A 4592-nucleotide genomic window follows, 5' to 3' on the forward strand; every position below is an offset into this window, starting at 1 on the left:
TTCTGATGACAGCGCTCACATTCGTTAGCTATAGGAACATTCGACATTTACAATACAGCCCAGCCAGTTCTATATATTTTATTTATTGAGTTATAAACTGTCCGATATTCATCACATTCTATAATTAATATTTAATATCATACAGTTGTTAAGTATCTATACATAACATAACTATGTATGTAAGTCATGATATGCGGTTTTGATGGTACCGTATAATAGATATCCCAAAGAATGTTAACACCGTGAATACTTGTTTGAACAAAGACCTAAAAAAAAAATGCCACTTAAACAAATGATAAAAATTGTGAAAATTACATGGATAATGACACGAAAATTACATTTATTAAATAATTTAAGAAATATACTTACGTTATTAAATTCTCAAAAATAATAATCTGAAAAAAGTTAGCACGGTCTAAATTAATTTAGGTACCCAAAACAATTATTATATTTTAAAAAATTCTAAAAATAAACTAATTGAATAATTAGGCAAATGTTTTTACCATCAAAGTTGTTCTTATAATCAGATTTATAAATCGGTTTTATTGAATATTTTATTTTCTGTGTTAAAAAATAAAAATATTTTTTTATATTATACTTGTTGTAGCGGAAGTGCAATACATAATATTATATATATAAAAAAAAAAAAAATTAAAAATTGATAATAACTAAAGTTATTTCGTCTCTCAGGTCTTCGTGTTACACCCTGTGTAAAGTTACAATCTTGACTTGTTTCGGTCTCATTTGTTCAATGCGTTGTAATGTAAACACGTTTTTAAAGTATATATCATGTGAGGAACTTTCTTAAATCCTTAAATTTAGAATTAAAAATGCTGAAAATACTGATAATTGCACCACCGACAACCATAATACAATTTAAGGTCAATCGAAAAACAAAATACCGGAACACTTCAAAATTACACTTATTAAAATTTTCAAAACATAAAACATATAAAATGCACAAAAAAAAATCTAATAAAAAATAAATTATAGGTCTATTAGAAACGAACCCATTTATTTTAATCTAAATATTACTTGTTTTAATAGAAAATAACGATGGTAAGTTTAATAATTTGTCTTATTGAAGGAAGTAAGTAAAAATATGGATATGAAGGGTATCAAAAGTTGGAAGTCTGAACTTCGTTATAACTAGTTATAAGTTACAACTTACAAACAAAGTTATATTCAGTTTATTTCATTACAAAATTTTGTCAAAATCTTGAGAAAGTAAACTTTTCGCGACTAAATGTTTTGGAAATATATAGTTTAGTATTTTTTTTCAAATCTAAATATTGTAATAAAATAATTTATTTTCATGTTCACAATACTAGAATTTTCTAAATTGAGTGATTAAATACATCATGATAAGAACCATCATGTTAATAAGTAACAGTAATTATAATATAATTAGTAAATTGATCATAGTGTGATTGTTTATGGATCTTAATCCCAATAATGAATAAACTCATCATCATATAATATATTTGTAGTTGTATGTTTTAAATGATTATTATGTTAACATTTAAATATTATTTCTAACGTTTTATTAAAGATACTAATTAAATTAAATTACAATTTGATATAGTTAGTTAAATTAGTTAATATAAAAATTAACATCCCGTAAGTATACGTAAGTGTTTTGTATTTTTTATTTAGAAAAATTAGGAGGTACGTAATATTTGTGTTTTTTACTGTGTAGTAAATTCTGTAATAAAATATAACTTTATGGTACGTTGCTTATTGGTGGTAATTTTATTATATCAATAACTATCACACATGATGTTCTTTTGTCACTATTTTTTTCTACCTGTATAAGTTTCATGTATAATTTCAACAGTTCAATTGTAACCCCTTATTTTGTATTCATTTCGAGTAGGTACCTATACTTTTTTTCAAAAAATATCAACCAAATAACGCGTATGGCGACTAACAATGTAGATTGCACGTCAAAATTATGATAACAACCTGCAATATTTTTTTTTTACCTATAGTCAGTTTTTAAAAAAACTCTTTTTACAAGTACTTAAGTATAGATACTTACATTGAAAATTTTTAAATACGTAAATGAATACTCAGCAAAAAAGTATTTTAGAAGAAATACAAATACTTTAAACATTTTTATATTTTATAGATACTTAAAAATTTCTTATGAAACATTGTTTTATAACTTAACTTTATAAGTCATTTTATTGAGCAGTGTACACTGTACACCGTATCATTTGGTGAATTTTTAAAATTCTCGAATGTTTTCTTTGTCAAAGTATTTGATTATTGGGTCAATAATTTAGAGTAAAAATATATAATATTATATATATTCTCAATTTTTATATTTGTTTTATGTGATAAAAATTAAAATAGAAATTATAAAAACTAAAAAGAATTAAAAAGTATTTGGAAATGAGTATTTTTTTTTAAACACAGATACTTTGAGAAAATATTTTAAATACCTATTTGTATAGCAATTAAAAAGTATTTGAATACTTTTACTCAAATACTTTACAACACTGTCTACAGTATGTTATTTTAAAAATTCTAATATAATTATTTATTTTTAAAATAAATGTAGCTATTGAAAATATGTTTAATTAAGTTTTATATAGTTATTATTTTATAACTTATTAATTTTTATTATAATTTTTTCTAGAACATATTAGTATGTATATTTTTATTTTTATTTTGTTTTATTGAAATGTATTATTTTAATCTGTGTTAGATTTCAAAATAAAACCATTAGGTTATTTCTTTCATAAGTTTCCATGTCCATTTGCAGAAAAATAAAGAAATTGAAGATCAGAAAAATTAAAGTGCATTTTGTTCTTGTTTTTCATTTTGTTTTAAATTATGTATTAGAAGTTGTTTTCCAAATAAGTCACGTTCAAAATGAGATTTTGAATCACTGATATTTTTTATGTTTCTATATAAGAATATAATCTAATGTGGATTCCATAAACTAAAATTTAAATAATGTTCAAATGATTAGCCACTTCGGTACCTTTATTAAACATTTTTTTTTCAGACAATATACGTAAGTATAATATATTATGTATACTAGTATATTTTAATTTTAAAAAAAAATTTACGTTTTATGTTATTTAAAATTAAAACGTTACACAATTATTGCGTTTATCGTTATTTATAATTAAAACGTTATTCAACTTTTCGTTTATCCTTATTAGAATTAAAACATTATCCAAGTTTTGCGTTTATCGCTATTCAAAATAGTGTTAATACCTATTAAATTTAAAAATAATAACTAATGCAGGTAGGCATAATGACTTGGTTATGGAATATAATATGATTAATTCTTAGATTGTTTGCAGGAAATAAATGTTTCTACGAAACCAATAGACCTTTTAAATATATAGATTTTAAAATATTTAGTTTTGCGTTATTTTTTGTTCAATGATATTCTAAAATTTACGTTTTGCGTTTTGTTTTGTTTAATGATATATAATATATTTTGTTAATCGTTATGTTTTGTTTTGCGGTATTTAATTATTTTTGATTATAGCTTTCCGTAACGTTTACAAATTTCAATCATTTTTTTTTTCAAATATAACGTTATAATCATAACGTTATTATAACGTTTGCAAGCCCTGGTTGATTTGTTGTTTCTGTGTCCATCCACAGTTATTATAATATTTTGTTAAAAACCTAATTTTGTGATTTTCCAATTGTTATTAAATATTGTTGTATAATATTATGAATGAGAGATTTTAGTTTTAAAATAAATACCTTGTACAATATTAGATTCTTAAGTATATTATTCTTTTTAATATTATGGTATTAAAATCCTTATTTTGTGATTTGAAATAAATTATGATCTTTCATTGTTTGAGTCTTATAATTTAATTAATCATGGCGTAACTAAATATTTTAAAGAATAATCACTCTAATTTTTCCTCTCTTGGCATATGCTAAAATTTATAGGTGTTATGAGACTTTAACACAGAGCTATAAATTTATTTTGCATAGGTCTAATACATTTACCCGACACTCGAATATCCAACACCTCAACTGCCCGACACAATTTGCCTGGCACTACTTTTGCCCGACACTACAGTTACCCTACAATACATTTTACATATTTTTACTGTACCTACTACTGCTCGGCGTTGTGCAGAGGCTAAAAAGTTTAAAACAATATTTTTTAACATTCTGAAAGACTTTTTTTTTCTCTAATTTTAGATTTTTTACTTTAATAATTAAATATAATATAATACTATGACTATAATTGTATGATCTATTTTTATTAATTAAAGATTATCATTTACAGTAAATATTGACGGTGAGTATTATTTATTTATTTTAATCAAAAAAGATGTAACTTATCTTATAGATGTTTAGATTATTGTGAATGGAGCTACAATATAACTTTCAGATATTTTTGAATCTTATGAAATTCGTACAAATTTTTAATTTAAATGGCTAAAAAAACATTATGACTAGATAATATATTATCTATTATCTTATTTTTATTTATTATATTTTTAAATTTTTTAAACAGAAACTTTTGAGGAGCCATAATATATATTACAATTTATGTTACCAAATTTTACATAATAATAAATTATTTTACTTAAATGAAAAAT

This window comes from Acyrthosiphon pisum, chromosome A1 (assembly GCF_005508785.2).
Source record: "Acyrthosiphon pisum isolate AL4f chromosome A1, pea_aphid_22Mar2018_4r6ur, whole genome shotgun sequence".
In the NCBI taxonomy this organism is placed as follows: Eukaryota; Metazoa; Arthropoda; class Insecta; order Hemiptera; family Aphididae; genus Acyrthosiphon; species Acyrthosiphon pisum.